The sequence below is a fragment of the Furipterus horrens genome, unplaced genomic scaffold, assembly GCF_987537825.1.
Source record: "Furipterus horrens unplaced genomic scaffold, mFurHor1.1.pri manual_scaffold_3, whole genome shotgun sequence".
Taxonomy (NCBI): domain Eukaryota; kingdom Metazoa; phylum Chordata; class Mammalia; order Chiroptera; family Furipteridae; genus Furipterus; species Furipterus horrens.
Window position 1 is genome coordinate 77,409,960 of NW_028327173.1, and position 19,300 is coordinate 77,429,259.

The following is a 19,300-nucleotide window of genomic DNA, read 5'->3' on the forward strand; positions in this document are numbered from 1 at the left end:
TCCTATATTATCTTAACTTCCCCCTGTCTATTTTGTACCAAACAGTTATGCTTCTTAGTCCCTGTACCATTTCCCCATTTCTCCCCCTTTCCCCTCCCAGCTGATAACCCTGATCCCCATACCTATGATTCTGTTCCTATTCTGGTTTGCTTAGCTGGATTTTGTTTTTATTTTTTAGATTTTGTTGTTGATAGTTGTGAGTTTGTTGTCATTTTAGTGTTCATAGTTTTGGTCTTCTTTTTCTTAAATAAGACCCTTTAACATTTCAAACAATAATGGCTTGGTGATAATGAACTCTTTTAGCTTTACCTTGTCGGGGCAGCACTTTATCTGCTTTTCCATTCTAAATGATAGCTTTGCTGGATAGAGTAATCTTGGTTGTAGTTCCTTCCTTTTCATCACATTGAATACTTCTTGCCAGTCCCTTCTTGCCTGCAAAGTTTCCGTTGAGAAATTAGCTCATAGTCTTATAGGCACCCCTGTGTAGGTCACTATTTGCTTTTCTCTTGCTGCTTTTAAGATTCTCTCTTTATCTTGAACATTTGGCATTTTAATTATGATGAGTCTTGGTATGGCCCTCTTTGGGTCTAGCTTGTTTGAGACTCTCTGTGCTTCATGGACTTGTATATCTATTTCCTTCACCAAATTTGGGGAGTTTTCCTTCATTATTTTTTTCATATAAACTTTCAATTTCTTTTCTTTTTTTAAAATATGCTTTATTATGCTATTACAGTTGCCCCAATTTATTTTCCCTTTGTTCCCCTCCACCCAGTGACACCCCTCCCTCCAGTTGTCTACCCCCTTAGTCCATGCCCATTGTTTGTGCATATAGTTCTTCTTAACATCTTCCTATCTACTCCTCTCCCTCCTACTATGTTTCTTGATTCCTGTACCATCTCCCTCCTTTTCCCCCTTTCCCCCTCCCAGCTGACCCCCCCAATGTGTTCCCCATACCTATAATTCTTTTTCCACTCTCGTTGCCTATTTAGTTTGCTTTTGTTTCGATTCCCTAGCTTCTGTTGTTGATTGTTGTGATACAGTTTTCATTTTAATGTTCATAGTTTTGACCCTCTTTCTCCTAAACAAGTCCCTTTAACATTTCATATAACAGCGGTTTGGATCTGATGAACTCCTTCAGTTTTACTTTGTCCTAGAATCACTTTCTCTGCCCTTCTGTTCTGAATGACAGCTTCGCTGGATAGAGTAATCGTGGTTGTAGATCTTTGCTTTTCATCATATTGAATATTTCTTGCCAATCCCTTCTTGCCTGCAGAGTTTCTTTTGAGAAATCAGCTGATAGTCTTTTTGGGACCCCTTTGTACTTAATTCTCTTCTTCTCTCTTGCTGCTTTTAAGATTCTCTCCCTATCCTTAATTTTTGACATTTTGATTATACTGTGTCTTGGTGTGGTTCTCCCTGGATCCAGTTTTTTTGTAACTCTCTGTGCTTCCTGGACCTGTAAGACTATATCCCTTCCCAAGTTAGGGAAGTTCTGCTTCATTATTTTTTCACATAATTTTTCCATTTCTAGTTCTTCTTCTTCACCTTCTGGAAACCCTATGATTTGGATTTTGGCCTGCTTATAGCTGTCCCATAGGTTTCTGAGCCTCTCCTCATTTTCTTCACTTTTTGTTTCCTCTTTCTGCACTGGTTGACTGTTTGTTCCTTCCCTATGTTCTGGTTTGTTGATTTGATCCCTGGTTTTCTTTCCCTCACACTTGTTTCATATGTGTTTTCATTCATTTCAGCAGGACTAGCCTTCATTCCTTCCCTGTCTTGTTTAAGATCTGCTGTTAGGTCTGTAAGCATTCTTATAACCAGAGCTCTGAACTGTGCTTCAGAAAGATTTCCTCTCTGCTGCTTCGTTAGATTAGATATTTGCTATCTGGTCAGCTGCATGATTGAGATCTCTAATATGATCCCTGCCATCCTGACAGTTTTGTGTTTTCCTTTGCTTCCTGGGTGGAGTGTCACACCTCCTACGCTATAAAGGGCAGAGCCCTGTACATTCATCACTACCAGGTGACCCTTCTCACCACGCTGTGGCGCTCTGTGTGGGGGCGGGTGTCCAAGATGGATTCCTGCTGTTCACTTTCCGCTAAGAGACCGGGAGCCTCCCCCTCTGTTGCCATTCCCTCCAGCCCTCACAGTCTGAGGCAATGGGGGTCTTCCTTCCCCGGCGTTGGAATCGTGAGTTGACAGGTTTGCTCTACAGCTAGGGGTGCTCCCCAGGCACTTCTCGCCTCCCCTTAAATATGGGTGTCTGTGCTTATCGCCGTCCTGCTAACGTTGGTGCAGCACAACTTGACCTCCCTGCCCCAGCTTCATCCCTCCTACCCGTCCGGATGAGCACCACTTGTTTATAACTTCATATGTTGGACTTCCATGTAACTTTATTTTCTGGAACTTCTGGTTATTTCTGGTTTTGCATTAGAAGTATTCCTTCCTACTTGTGGAGGGAGATGGAGCATGTCAGTCTAGGCCACCACCTTGGCCAGAAGTCCTGCAAGCTTTCAATTTCTTGTTCATCCACTTCTCCTTTTGGCACTCCTATAATTTGGACATTGGCGTGTTTAAAGTTGTCCCAGAAGTTCATAAGTCTCTTCTCATTTTTTCAATTCTTGTTTCCTCATTCTGTACTGGTTGACTGTTTTTTTTTTCCTTATGGTCCAAATCATTGATTTGAACCCCGGTTTTCTTCCCTTCACCATTGGTTTTGTGTGGGTTTTCCTTTATTTCATTTAGCATAGCCTTCACTTCTTCCCTTATGCATTTGCCATACTCAGGCATATCTGTCAAGTCTGTGAGCATCTTTATCACCAGTGTTTTGAATTCTGTATCTGTTAGGTTGACTATCTTCTCATCTCTTAGTTCTCCCACCAGAACCTTGATCCATTTCCCCTTTAGCCCATACTTCTATGTCTTCTCATCTTGACAGGCTCCTGTATTTGTTTGCTTCTTTGTCTTAAGTAGAGCTGTTGCTCCTGTTACATTGTAAGGGGCAGAGCCTTAGGTGTTCATCAGTACAGGGCCACCCATTTCACCACTTTGTGGTGCTGTGTTGGGGGGAGGGGTCTGAGAGGGAACAATGTTGCTTGCTCAACGCTTGCCCCTTTTCCAGGCACTTCTCTCACTTCTGTATGGGACTGGCACCTCTCTAGCTGTTGCCTTGGCTGTCGTTCCCAGAGTGGGTGGGTGTGCGGATGTTCTAGGACCATGGTGGCCCTTTAAACAAGTGGACTCTGCTGAGAGACTGGCAGTTTCTTCCTCTGCCTTAATCCCCACCGGTTTGCACAGTCAGAAGCAATGAGGCTTGATTTTCCCTGACAATGGGACTGTGCGTTGCACAGTCTGGTCAGGAGCTGGGAATGCTCCCCAGGTGTCCCTCCACTTTTTAAAAGGTGTGACTGCACTTTCCGCCAGCCTGCCACGCCACCACCACACCACGTCCTCTCCGCCCTAGCTCCGCCCCTCCTACCTGTCTGGATGAGTATTTTTTTCTTTATATGTTTGTTGGACTTCCATGCAGCTCGATTATCTGGAACTTCTGGTTGTCTCTAGTTTTGAGGTAGTTATATTTCTTCTTAGTTGTGGAGGGAGATGCAGCATGTCTGTCTATGCTTCCGTCTTGGCTGGAATTCTCCCTTAATTTCAAATTTTTGTTTCCACAGTCACATTAAATGTAATGAAATGGCAATACCATGAATGTTTCCTTTACTCTTTTTTTAAAAAGTCACATTAAGTATTAATTTCTAATTGCAATTTTCAACCTTTTTCATCTCATGGCACATATAAACATTACTAAAATTCTGCAGTGCACAAAAAAAATATATTTTTTGCCAATCTGACAAAAATGGGGATAATTATTATTGATTTACAATAACAAAAACAATGATGACAACAACAATAATAATAGTAATTGCCTACAATTTTGCTCCAGAGTGAGTTTTTAAAAATTTCTGGTACCAAGAATTAATCAATCAGACACAAGTTTATTATGCAACTCTGTTATATGATGTATATATTTGTGATTCAAGACAGAGCATTTACACCAGACAGTTATTGTTATGTTGACTTTTGTCATTTTTTTTTTTAATTGACAATCTAAGGAAAAAGAGGTCAGTGCTCCTGATTAATAGTAAGGTATTGCAAGTTTTAAAAATTCTTGCAACACACCGGTTGAAAAGTGCTGATTTATAACAATAAAAGTAAAATTATCTTTTGTCTTGGCTTTCTAAATTTTTCACAACAAACATTAATTACTGGTACAGAGAAAAAAAGAAAGAATGAGAAAAGTGAATATAACACCAAAGAATTTCTACTGCAAATATTTTTAGTTTAACTTTTTTTTTTGTTTAGTGTTATTATTGAAAGGAATACAGATTACTTCCTAGTGACTTTTCTAGCTTAATAAAGGATCCTGGGAATTTCAGTTCTGGGTGAAAATAATAAGCATAAAATCCAAGATTCATATTAATTTTTCCTAGAATATGAATACAAATGTAGAATTCAGTCAGTCTGGCAGGCAAAGTGCAGCACAGAAGGATGTTTTATGTAGGAATCCATCCATACTCTGTATTTAGGGGTTGCCAAAGACATAACCATTGTAGTATTATGTCATAGGTCCATGTTTAAGTGAATTTGAGTTCTCTGTAGGTGATACATATACTCTGAATATCTTATCAAACTCCAACTTTTTAAAAAATAAACTTTTATTTGCAATAATTCTAAGCATACAGAAAAGCTGCAAAAATAGAAGAGAGACTTCTGTGTACTCATTATTAAGTTTCTCTACATATTAACATCTTACATAACTATGGTAGATTTGTGATGATTAAGAACTTTATGATATTACTATTAACTAAACTACAGACTTCATTTGGATTTCACCAGTTTTCTTACTAATTTTTTTTTTCTTTTTCAGGATCCAATCTAGTGTACCATATTGCATTTAGAACTCCAATTGTGAGAAGAATTAAGACCAGAGTTAGAGCTAGAAAGAGCTCAGACCTAATGGATAGCAACTGAGATTTAGAATCAGAAAGAAAAATTGCAATGGCACAAATGTAAGCCTTTGAAAAACCTTGACTTCAAAGATGTAGCCATCCTTATATTTTTAAATTTTTATTTACTGTGTTTCTATTACAGTTGGCCCGTATTTTTCCCCATTGCTCCCCACCTCTCCACCCACCCCTTCTACCACAGGCACATCCTTATATTTTACTTCAAGCAATTTATATTTTTAATGCTACTGTCAGGTCCTGTGGTATGTTCCTTTATTATCAGAATTTAACAAGAGTTCTTTTTTTGTATGCTTTTCTTTTTTATTTAATTTATTGGGATGATATGGATTAATAAAATTATATAAGTTATGGGTGTACAGTTGTATAATACATCATCTGTATATTGTATTGTGTGTTCACTGCCACAAGTCAAGTCTCCTCCCATCACCATTTGTCCTCTCTATATGCTCTTCTACCCCCCCCACCCTCCTTTCCATCCGTTAATCAGCATTCGTTGTCTGTGTCTATGAGGTTTTTCTTTCTTTATTTTTTGTTTCATACCTTCACCTTTTTCATCCAGCCCTGAAACCTCCCTCCCCTTTGACAGCTAACAAGGGTGCTTATAAGTCAAAAATATATTGAAACCCTGTTAGCTAGAATATACTCCTGAATGTAAATGAAGGTGAGTATCTCAGAGATTCAGCAGAGCCATCTAAATGAAAATGTGTATAAAATATTCTCATATATCGTTATCAACATACATAGAAGATTTCATTTTCTTCCAGTTTAGCCCTTATCCCTTGACCTGTAGCTACAGTAAGCATCACAATGTTTCTTTAATTCATTCATTCATCCAAAAAGGCAGGTATTGAGGATCAGTTTGTGCTAAGCAATGGGCTGAGCAGCATGAATCCAACAGTCTTTTGGTTGAACCCAGGCAAGATAACCAGAACTTATAGTACAGCGGATAGGTGCTAATGGGAGTATCCCTAGAGTGCTGGGAAAGAAGCATAGAAGACATGAACGAAGCAGAGGAAAGAACAAGGTTACTGTTGTTTTGAGTGTTCATGCTCTTCCTGGGAGACATGACAGGAAGTGGAACTAGATGTATGGGCTGGGGGCTCAGAATGACAAGGCCTCAGTCAGATGCCAGTGGAGAGATCTAAGTTCATCATAAAGAGGATGGGACACCAATGATGAGATTTTGCTTTGAAACAATTGGTGTATAGAATGGATGTCTGGAGGGAAGAATTTGAGGCAGAGAAACCAGAGGGAGTTTGGGGGGAACTATTTTTTACTCAAGAAACCAAAAAGACCTCCTTCCTCTTTTTTAGTTGACCAACAACCGAGTCATCCTTCTGAGAGCAAGTTGAAATCCTGTTTCCTTTGAAAAGCCTTTCTGTTCTACTTCTGAGACATACCTAGCCACTCCCATAGTTCTTTGTTCATAAGTCAATTAGTATTATTTATTATGGATTGTTGTAAGGACTGTTTTACATGTCTGTTTTCCTACTAAAGTGAGCTTCTCTAGGTCAGGGGCCTGTGCCTTATTCATCTTGGAATCTTCAGCATTTAGGATAGTGCCTGACACAGGGTGTCTGCTTAAATATTTATTGAACGAGGCAGAATGAATTATCTTCCAATCATGGATGTAATGTGCGAGAAAGTTAACCTTTCCCCCTAAACTAAACATCACTATTACCCAAATTAATTCTTGCAAAATTCTATGTATAATCATTTAACTATTTCAATTGAGGAAACAAGGATATGAGACTCAATTAAAAAAGAAATTGTATGTCTTAAAGCAATTGATATAGATTAGAATTGCTTGGCCATGATTAGATAATCAAAATTTGTGAGTTAGCAAGTAAAAATGAGAAATGTTTATGGATGAAAACTTGTTGCAGAATGTGTTATAACAAGGATGTTGTGTGTTTTACCTTAACTACATTATGTGGACAGAAATTTCTTTAGTTCTGAGGGTTGTCAATCAGAATAAGCAAAATCTCTGTTACTACTGAGTGTTTCCTCAATTTAGCTTATTTGGATTTTTATTGCCTAATTTATAGTCACTTGAACTAGGGATCACAAAAGCAAATGGCTATATGGGCCAGGCAAGTAGCAGAAGTGAACAAAGGTGACTGATATAAACTAGGATGCTGGAAAGACTTGTGAACTAGAATCATGCCTGACATTACCTTAAAGTGACAGCCCTTGCTCTGATTTAACAGATTGCTGAAATGCGGAAACTTGGGGTCATTGTGCTATAACATCTAATTTTTTTATGAGAAGCCTAATATCTTTTTTGTGGAAACTGTATTTTTATACTGACATAAATTTAAAAATAATTGATACTGTATCAGTGAATCCTCTCCCAGCATTAACAGCCTAGGTTGTTTTGGACCAAGTGAAGGACATTAGAGAAGCTGGACTCAATATTAAAAAAATTAAAAATGTAAAATCATACAAAGCCAGCAAGACTGTGAAGAACTGTGATGTCAAGATCTGGGAGAGGATGAGGTGAACCTTATATTTGGGTCCACTTTTCTCCTAAAGGTGATAACTGATTCTGAAAGCTGTGGCTGAGAGGATGAAAACCAAGAAACCTGTAGACAGACTCATGGAGGTGGGACACTGAAAATTGGAGGTTAGTGTTTGCCAAGGTGTAAGGATCTTGGTGAATACCTCAGGCAGGCAATTTGCTTCTGGGAGGGCTATACTTAGCGATAACAGTGAACTGGAAATAGACCAATTGTCACAGAACTGAAAGCCAATTTCAGATGATCTCCATTTGCTGATTCAGGTAAGGTATTTAGGGGTTATAGTGCGCCTAACCTGGCTGCCTGATCCAAGTCTACCTACATTCTCTCTGGAGGGACAGAGAACTACAGAGTCCCCTGACAATTTTCATATGTCTGGTGATTAATAATAATCAGGCAAAGAAGGAGACAGGATGTGACCAAAATCCAGAATAAAAATAGACAAGAGAAGCAGACTCACAGGTGACCCAGATAATGCAGTTTTCAGACACAGACTTGAAAACAACTGCCACTTATATTTAAGAAAATCAAAAGACAAGATGAAACATGTCTACAGAGAACTCGAAACAATAATAATGACCCCCTGAAATGTACAGAATTAAAACACTATCTGGGTCATAAAAATATATATACAGGATATCAAATTTTGAGCACTGCTCTAAACATTCTGAGTGTAGATGTAGCATAATGGCACCAGTGCAATAAATTGAAGATGGTCCTGGCTTATAGTACAGCTTAAAGCATTTGGCAAAAGCAATGATGTCTTTTTTTATGGTCCATAAAATATAGCAAAGCTTATAGATATCAAAAAAAGAAAAAGAACAAAGTTGAGAAAAATGATGAGGTTCAATTAGCCTCCACAATGAGTTGGACCTTTAGTAGCTTTTACAGGTCTGAATTAACCTATCAAAATCTCCAAGCCAAAGTCATGCATAAAATTTTTGACAGGGATATGCTAAGTGACAGTATAGTAGTTCTATGGAATCAAATACACCTAGGTTTGATATCTGGGTCTCGTTCTACTGGGCAGGTGACCTTGGTCCAGTTACCAAACTCTGAACAGCAGAGTCCTAAGTTCTAAAATAGGGATGACTGATTTGTTGAAGTTGTGAAAATTAGAAAATGCCACGTAAAATTTCTAAGCAAAATAGACCCATAGAGTAGTCATGATAGTTCACTTATAGAATTGTTGGTACAGAGAGGGTTCCCACCCCGTCTTCTTTCCTCTGTATACCACCTAGAGCCCTTCCCATCCTGTTGCCTCCAATCACATACATTTCTTCATTCTCTCCTTTTATTCATTCCTCTTAGTTTATTTTGAGAGAGAAGCAGAGACTCTATTTCATGTAATTAATTACCACCATCTGGTATTAATACATTTTAATATGTTATCTGGAATATATTTAAATATGTATCTGACACTGAGTATATTTTAGAAGAGCATTGCTTTAAATTTATTCTGAAAGTATCAAAAATGACCTTTTTACTTTTCTCACAATATGTCCAGAATAAAATATCAGTATGAATTGTCTGTTCAAACTAAAATGAGAGCAGGTTACAGCTTTATATTTCTGTGGTTAATAGTCTTTCTTGTGATAAGAAAGACAGCTTAGCAGAGTTCTGAGTCATCAGCAAGACCCCCGACTGCTTCAGTCAATGCACAGGATGCTGGCAGAGGAAAAGCTTTTAAATTCATTATCTGAAACCTTTATTTTTGGGTCGTCCTTCCTTTCTTTGACACCTTCTTTTAAGTGTAAATTTCTACTATACCTTACCATATCGAAAGAAAATATCAAGAGTTATGCAAGATTCAAAAATACAATGTCTGTATTCCAAATTATTTTGAAATACCCCCTATGGATGAAATGCTATTTGATAAATATCATTTACCAGGAGACTTTCAGTAAACTAAAAAAAAAAATTAAAGAACAATTTTTATATCAAAAACATATTAGAAGAGCACTTTTATTTTTAGTCAGTGTACTTTAAATATTAACACTTAGGAGAATTGTAATATGTTTGCTTCCTTTTATATAAAAAAGAAATTGAACTATTTTTATTTAGTTAAAACTATTTAGACATTTTGTACATCATCTCTGCATTTTCTGCCTCAGTTTTAACATCTCTTTATTATAAAGATGGTTTGCTTCCAGCTTAACATCAGAAAAATGGCAATATTATTAAAGAATGGAGTTTGTATTGTTTTGTGCACTAAGATAATAGTTTATCTCACAGCATGCTTTCTAAATGTCAGGGTAAACTTGAACTCTGATAAAATTTTTGTTAACTTAAGCAGAAGACAAACTCTTTCTCTCTCTCTCTCTCTCTATATGTGTGTGTGTAAACATTTTTACTACCTTTTGCTATTTCTTTATTGGAAATAAAATTCTAATTCCATGAGTATGCATTCTGATAACTTATTAAAACCAGGTACTAGGGATATCAATCAGTGTGATCAGTCCCTACACTCAAGGAGCTCAGGGGTCTGTGTGCCTTGGGCACTTCCATTGTCCTGAGGGTTTGGGAGGAGGCAGTCTCACAGGTTAGTTTGTGTTTTTCTACTCTCCTCCTACTCCTCTTTCTCCTCCTTTTTAATAAACTTTTGTTTTTAGAACAATTTTATATTTACAGAATCATTGGAAAGAGTACAGAGAGATTCCATAAATGCACACCCAGCTTCCACTATTATTAATATTTTACCTTTGTATGATATATATAATTAATGAACCAATCCTAACATGTTGTTATTAACTAGTCTACACTTTATTCAGATTCCTTTAGTTGTTATCTAATGTCCTTTTCTGTTCTAGGACCCTATTCAGTTACCACATTACATTTAGTTGCTATGTCTCCTTAAGGTTCCTCCTGGCTGTGATAGTTTCTCAGACTCACCTTGTTTTTAACGATCTTTGAAAGTTTTGAGGAGTAGTTTGTTTTGCTTTTAAAAAAGACAAAATGACTTCATTATAGGATGAGAAGCATAGCTCGTGATTATTTGCCTAGTTGAGGCAGGACTGCCATTCACTAAGTCCTGTGGTGAGGGTGGGGTAGTTCCTTCAGGACATCTCTGAGCACTTCAGCAGAGCCCCTCCTAGGGCTCTTCTCTAAGTCCACTCATGGGACACCTCCAGGGAGCAGCTGTATTCAGATGACTTTCATGACTCTGGGTGTAACAGGGTGGGGCAGGAACCCCCAAATTCACCACATCCCATGGTTTTGTGGATGGGGAAAGGAAATAATACAGCTTTTAAGGTACTTTGCATATCTATGGCTGGTAGCTAGTTTCCCAGTTACGCAGAAAGTTGTGGCCACTGCCTGGCACCAGGGAGATGGGAGGAATTTTGACTAGAGAGTGGTGGTGGAGAGCTCACGGGGTCATGATTAGTCACCCTACCCACTGCGTCATAGGCCACTGTTAGGATTTAAGTGAAAGGTGGCAGCCATTTGTGTGATGGACCATGTGGTTTGAAAGACTGCAGAGGGACCCCACCAGCCCACCACAAGGTCTAGTGTGTAAGAGAGAGAGCCATGATGTAGTAGCTATGTAGTTCGTAGTGAAGCTGGTCCATGATGAGAAGGAAGCAGCAGCAAGCAGCTGTGCAGTTCATAGGGATGCTTCAGCCATGTGGCCTGGGCTGGTAAGAAAGCAGGCATGCTGCTGCTTTGACCATGCCAGCTCCAGCTGACTCCAAAGCCACCAAGGATTCTGCCACCAAGGACTCTGCCTTGCATACCGGACTCTATCTGGACTCTTGGAACTCAGGACATGTGGAGAGGACACTCTTATGACCTGTGCCTTTCCTGGACTTCACCATGATCCAGTGTAACACGGCACATGCTTTCCGGGACTATTATACAGAGGCTGAGGACATCATATCCCACATCCTGAAGGAAAGAGCTGACAGATAAGGAATGGTGAACTATTGGGCTTGCTTTTGGCTTATAGCCTTTTGGGGAGCAAGGGAAGTGCTGGGTCTTGCAGGAGTGCTCCCAGCACCCCCCAGGTTGAAATATTGTAAATAAAGACCTGTTTTTCTCAACACTAATTGTTGGGTATTACACCAACGCACCATGTGAACAAACCTTCCTTTGCTCAGTATCATGGGCAGTGATGTTTGGTCTCTCCAACCCTTTTCAGGTCTACCCTAGTCTCTCCAGGTACCAGATATTTCTTTATGCCTAAAGTCCTAATTGTTTCTTTTAACTAGCAGTGAAGTCTAAATTATTATTAGCAGAAATTTTGTACCTCCTTGTTCAAGGGCAGAGAGAACTCAGTCTTCAAAAGCCACAACTGCCTGCTATCTGCTCCTGGAGTGGAGAGGAGTTGTTTGCAGTCCATCCTTCTTCCAAAATTCTTAACAACTTCTAACGCAGGAAAAAAAAAAAAAAAAGACAAAACAGTTGAGTTTACATTTCAGAATAGATTGAATACTTATATCCACTAGACATAAACACAATACTAGAGTTTGCATTGTTAACAGGTGTGTATAAAATACTGGAGGAGCATAGAGAAGGGAGAAACTAAATTTATTGCTTAGGAACAGGAAGAGGCATAAGACAGTAATCAGCATAGGTTAGAAGGCTTCTCAAAGGTAATATCTGAACGGTGTCTTCACTACTGTGTGATAGGTAGTGCCAGCCTCTCAGATAGAAGTAATAGATTGAGCAAAGACAAGGGGAAATAAAATAGCATCATATTTAAGGAACTGCAAATAATTCTGAACTAGTGCAGAGTAGAGGGAATATGAAGGAGTGGTAAGAGATGAGATTGGAAAGGGAAGCAGAAATCGATCAGAATGGAAAGTGCCTTTTGTGTGACTCTAAGGTCTAAGAATGCTGTTGAATGCTGAAGATTAGATCACCTTGCTGGCAGTGCAGTGGGGTTTAAGGTCTAGACCAGAAAGTCTAGGATAAGTAGGTTAGGAGTTGGTACACAAAGGGAAGATGTCTGTCATTCCCAATGGACCATTTGATAAAATGGTAAAAGAGAACATTTAAATCTTGACTTTAAATGTTCTTAGCTTGCTGAGCCTGTAGGTTGACTAGCAGTTGGCAATGTAAGATTGAAGACTAAGTTATATGGGACCTTAAAACTTTGGCTGCCTGAACTGAGATGCTCTTGGGTCAAAGAGAAGCCCAGAAGGCTCTTTGCCCTCTAGTGGCAACCACAAAGCATTTTCTGCTTTGCTAGAAAAAGGACTAGATTGTGCAGTACAGAACTGATCATCTCAGGAAGCTAGAGCTTCCTACACTTCATGAAGCTATTTGGATCAGTACCTAGACTTGAATATCTAGCTTAATACATAAGTCTAATGTGAATTAGTTAAAACAGAAAAAAAGAGGTAATGTTAAATAATAAAAATCTATCATACATAATACCAAGTTATTATGACTCCCATTGAAATCATTACAACTTTTCAACATTATGCTTAATAGATAGGAATTTAACATTGTATCATAAACTATATATTTACCTAAAAATTTTAAGTGTAGTAAATTAATTATTTTTAATGTACAACATAGGAAGATGTTTGGAAGTAGAGAGATACGTGTCCTTGCATATCCAAGAATCTATTTTAGGTTCTCTGGTATGTTCATTTAGATTTTACACTTGCCATCTAAAGAACTTTAGCTACACAATTTAGCATTACAGAGTGTCCAGCTCATTTCTTTCTTTTTCTTTTCTATATAAATAGTTTATATCCTATTGATAAATCTTTGGTATCAATTTTTATTTTTTAAATTGTTCAGTCTTTTGAGAAGAACTGTTTTCTCCTGCCTTTGCTAAAGGCATTTTACAGAAACATATCATTATTTATTTATAAGGTTAAGCCTCCAGAATAAGGTAACATTACCACTGGCCTACTATTGCCCGTGCACACATGAATGCATTCATAATTGATGGAATGGTCTATGCTAGTGTTGCAGCTAGAGCAAACCTAAGGTCAGATATCTGAGAGAACAAATCATATCATCATATTTGTTACAAAATAAATAAGGGGCACATATTTAAAATTATCTAAATGGGTAGGTAGAAGAGAATGAAGTGTGGGAAATAATAGAGAAAGCAAACTAAGGAAAACTAGTCTAGAAGAATATTTTGAACAATGCCTTGCCAAGAAAATGATTTTTATTTTCTTTCTGAGTTGTCTCTTGCTGGAGCAGGTTAATGATTTACTACTGTGTAGCCTTTTTTCTTTCTTTTCTTCCTCTTCTTTTTTTTCTCCCTGGCAGTTAGGCCCTCAAAGAAAATGAAAGTCTTTGAGAAACTATGGGATTAAATTGCTTTACGAAATTCTGACCAGATGAACATCAAACAGGCAGGTGAGATTTTTCCTGGAATGATTCTGTAGAGGTTTCCTTTCTGGGAAGTGAAAGCATTTCATTAGACTTCTTATCCATCCAATGGGTGACTAATGATGAGAATATAGAGTGACTGACATAGAAAGAAATTTGCTCCATGTGGCTAAAAAGTAGGGGAGGTTACAAAATATACGTAAAGTATAATGCCATTTTTGTATAAAAATATATAATTTATACATAGAAAGCAATCTGGATCTGGTCTAATGTTAATAGGGATGGTCTCAAGATAGTGGGATTGTGGATAATCCTAGCCCCTTCCCCCATTTTTTAGTTATCTAGATTTTTAAAAATAACTTTTAATAAAAGGATACAAATATTTTCTTAAAACAGAAAAGATAGGTATATTATAGGCAGCTAACCATTTGTAAATACTCATATTTATATATGTACTTATGAGTGATTTGGATATTAAAATATTTAATATCCTACAGGAGCTAGGAAAAAAAGATAAATGCTAGTCTGACTTTAGTTTGGCATAGACTTTTTGAATGCCTTAAAGCAAACGAACAAAAATATTAATTTACTCTATCCCATAATTTTTAAAGCCTTTATAGGGTTTAAAGTGGAAATACTGTTTAAATAGGGATTAAAGACACATACCAAACTCAGATAAAATACTTACAATATACCAGATCAGTTAAAAATGTTTAGCACAGAGCCTGGAACAAGGTAGGGATTTGATAAATATAAGCCATTATTATTTATATTAACAAATATAATCTATTTGTTGCAAATCTGTAAGACAAATAAAAATTATTCAAAATTGGACAATCAAAATGAACTAATAAATGCCTGATCATGAATGGCTAATAAACATACGGACTCAAGTTCAAATTATTGAATGATAGTTATAGACATGCATGTTAAAATTATATGTATATTTAATTTATGAATATATATATGTATATATATATATATATATAATTCATTACCTACCACATAAACAAAGAGTTATAGAAAAAGAAAAAAAGATAGTTTCCAGTGCTGGCATGTTTTCAGATAAATGGATACTTACATGCTATGCACGTGAGAAAATGAGTAAATACAAACTTTGTAAATGGTAATTTGTCAGGACATATAAAAACTAAAAATTTATACCTTTTAATCCAGCAATCCCATGCTTAGAAGTTTATCTTAAAGAAACAGTCAGGAATATTAACATATACTCTTTAAAGACCCAGTAATTTCACTTGTAGGAATTTATCCTACAAGAGAAAAAACCCTCTTACATGTGTAAACTGACACAGATGTAAGGTTATTTTTTCAGCTTTGTAATAAGAGATTGGAAGCAACCTAGGCCACCATCAATAGGATATTGTGGAAGAATAACAAAGTGAAAAAGAATGTGGTTATATAGAAAAAAAATTAATATTTAAAAATTATAAAACATACAAAATCGTATAAAAATGGGGAAAATAGGAATGTATTTCTATTTACTTGTATACTGTTTATTTTAAAATGCTCTGAAAGGGTACTCAAGAAATTAATAATGACTTCTGTGGTGTGTGAGTGAATAATCAGGCAGATATAGGACAGAAATGAAGGAAGAACATTCTCTTTTATTTAGTTTTTGAACATATGAATTCGTTATTTTTTTAACTAAATGAGTGAATTGAATTTGAAAAATATTCACAGAATGCAGCTATAAGATAGTGTATAAGCAAAGTACTTTTTATTTTATTTATTTTTTCTGATCCATGTATCCTTTATTCTGTGACCGATCACTGAGCCTTGTCCAAGCAACAGCGCCCAAAGTACTTTTTCAACATCCAAACTGAATAAATACAATACCCTGAAATTAACTGTGCTTTTCTTTCCTCTTTGAAGACAGAAACAATGTTTTTCTTCTCTTGGCGTCCTTACATGAAGAAATACCTGACACATAATAGGTACTCAATTAATTTTAGGGACATGAATAAATCAATGAAGGTTTAAAAGTTAAGTTTCTCACGAAGGAAAAAGCCACAAGGAATTCTTACTTTTAGAATTTTTTTCATCAAAAAGTAAAATTATTTTTGAGACAAGACTGAAAATAGAAGTTCCAAGGGTCCAAGTGCTATTTTAAATACCTCTTTCATCAGTTCTAATCCTAAAGAGGCTGTTCCTTGAGATTATTAAAGCTAAGATAAAATCAAGTGAAATAACTGCAAGGCAATGCACTGCTCCACTATGGTACCACATAGGTTCATAAACCAGGCTTATCATTTCCAGCCAATAATGAGCCAAATCTTTTTTCCTTTTCTTGCCAATGAGGGATATCAGGATATGTTCACAACTCAGCCATGACAGTTAATGAGGGATAGAAGACAATGAGCTTAAAATATGTGCTATAAACCATCAAAATCCACCACAAAGCACACCAAGTATTAAAAATGATCTAGTGCTAGTGTAATAGTTAACACGAGGGGAAATGTTCAGGGGCAGAAATGCAGTCAGTGGAATGAGCTGGTGACTATATATTAGATTAGTGATTTTCAACACTGGCTGCACATTATAATCACCTGGGGAGCTTTTAAAAATACTAATGCCAGGGCTGCACTCCCAGAGAGTCTGATTAAATTTGTGTGGGGTGGAGCTCAGGCATTCTTATTTTTTTTAAAAGCTCCTGAGGTGATGCTGATGTGGTGTCAGGGTTGAAAAACATTGCATTAGAATATGAGAAGGATGGAGGGAATTATATTACAGGAAAAAAGTGACTTAATCAGCTGGTCCCAGCCATTATAATGTATTCAGAAACAAAAATTTTTAGATTAAATCCTGCCCTTTGTTTCCTAATCTCCCTAACCCAGACCTTATCCAAAACTCCATGCTCAGACAATTATTTCCTACAGTTCAGTCTCTCTTGCTTTTGTTCTTACTTCATATTTCCACCTTGTGTAATAATACCAAATGTTTTTCTTTTTATCAACAACTCTGCTCTCTACAGAATGTATACAATCTAAATTTCTCAGCATGGCTCCTACGCTGAGCTCTGTCAACACCTAATGGAATCATTTTGCTCTTCAGTTTCCTCATCTACATCAAATTAGTTGGGACTTCTAAAGTACTTTTCAGCTCTAAAATTTTAAGTTCCCTGGTTCATTGTCTACTACCCCCATCCAACCAGTAAAGACCCAATCTTATCGTATGTAGTTTCCCCCAAATATTTTCTGAAGTCAAACAAAATCCTCTCTTACACTACATATTTCTTGCTCTTTTTCCCTCCTGTGCTGTTAATTTATGCTATTTGCTCTCCCTCAGCCTAGCACATCCCTAGTCACCTGGCTCATGCTCACCTCCTCCACAGGCTTTCAGGAAATGACATCACTTTACATCCATCATATTCTTACTTTAATATTTCCTTATTACTTTGTAGTGTAGACTCTCACTCAAAGTCTGGTCCAGGGCCAGCATCACTTGTACGCTCATTATACAGCCATAATCTCAGCCCTCACCCAAGTCTGCATTTCAACCAGCTGCACAGCAAGCTTTGAGAGGCAACGACCAGCGACAGTTTATTAGCATTTTCTTTCGTTTTTATAGTTTATTTCTTACTTGTATATATTTAAAGGTTTTCAGGTTAGGGATCCTATCTCCTAACTTAAAAAAAATTAAACTAAAATTTCTAGTATTTACTGTTCACATAACAGTTCACATGAACTGTTTGTTGAATGATCATTGTGCTTAGCAAATACAATTACGGGAGTAGTAAACTCAAAATTTACTTTTAAAGGTTGATAAATATAATGATGGGCTTATAGAACTTTGGGGGTCTTAAGAGAATTTATTTCCAAGTTATCTTTTACAAATGAAGAAAAGAGAAGCCAAGAAAGGGAACTGACTGAAGCAAGGAGAGCAAATTTAACATGTATAATTTTCATGTTTTTCAATTTTAGTCACAATGCATCACCAATCTTATTTTTAAAAAACTCCTCACCTGAGGATATGTTTATTGATTTCAGAGAGGTGGGGAAGGAGGGAGAGAGGTGGGGCCGAGAGGGAGAGGAGAAGTCAGGGTCGGGGGGAGAGTGAGGGGAGACAGAGAGACTCGTCCATAGGTTTGCCTCCTGTTCCCATACTCCTGGGATCCAAATGGCAACCTAGGTATGTGCCCTAACAGGGAATGGAACCGGAAATCTTTTGGTATCACGCTCCAACAGAGACTCTCAGCCAGTGCTGTATCTTGAACACGGCCAAAAAAAGAAAAAGAAAAGAAAGAAAAAAAGGGAAACAACCAAAATTAAACGTTTAGGGATTCAAGGGTATTTATTTTTACTGTACGCAAAAATTATATGCTCTTGCATTGTGGGTTATCTGTCATATTTTAGAGTTCTTAACCATGTGTCGGAGAGCGCTAATGACGGGAATACTGAAATGGCCATGACCTAAATGCTTGGCTTTCTGGAGGGCACAGTCTAAGGGACAGCAAGGCGGGACAAAGAAGAAAAACAAAACATAAAGCACTGAAAATTGAAGTTCTTTGCAGTTATTTACCTCCTAGACCCTTAAAGCACTGTACAGTACAACACAATGGAATAATGGAATAAAAAGCCTGAATCATGTGTTTGTTCGTTACACTTCTTTCTTCCCAGTACAGTTCCGAGCCCTCTGATTCCTTTTTGGGTCTGTGTGATACCAGAACACTACAGAGCACATAGTAAGGCCGCAGTGAATTAATTCAGCACTTTCAAAGTCCACCTTATCTACAGAAACAAGTTTTGTTTTCTCTTTTTTTAACGAGTAAGTCGCAGAGTCGCAGTAAGTGGAAAGTACGTCCTCCCTAACTGAACCATGACCGGTCCCGGGCCTCCCTGCAGAGTGCATGCCGGCGGGGTAGCTGGCAGAAATCAAAGACCGCGATACTGATCCACAGCACGGGTAGGAGGAGTGAGGAGCTCTAGCCTGGCTCTGCCAGGAACCCGCTGGCCGCCCTGGGAGGGGCGGGGCGGGGCGGAGGCGCCTCCAGCCCGCCCGCGGGGCCGCAAGGCTCTCTGCGCATTCCTGCGCCCTCCTCCCGCGGCCCGCGCCCCGCGCTCCCTCCCCCGACAGCTGATTCATTGGCTCGGACGCCCAGACTGCCTGGCGCCGGCCGCGTGACGTCACCCATTCACCGAGCCCGCCTTCCCCTTCCACTGGCGCCGGCCGGGCGGTCGTCCTGACAACGCAGACGCCAGCCGGCACAATGACTTCCAGCTGGAGCAACCCAGTCTGCCCGCGCTTTCGCTCGCTCGCGCTGGGTTTAAGAGCTTGGGAGGATGAGGGGGTGGGGTGGGTTTCTTTCTTTCTTTTCTTTTTTTTTCAGGCTCCTGTGGGTTCCCCCTGCCGGGAAATGCACTGTTTTTAGTTTTCTAGGGCTCTGGTGCCAGTTTCTTGTGAAGCGTGCTTGTAGGCGCCCTGCCTCGGTCGCGGGCTCCT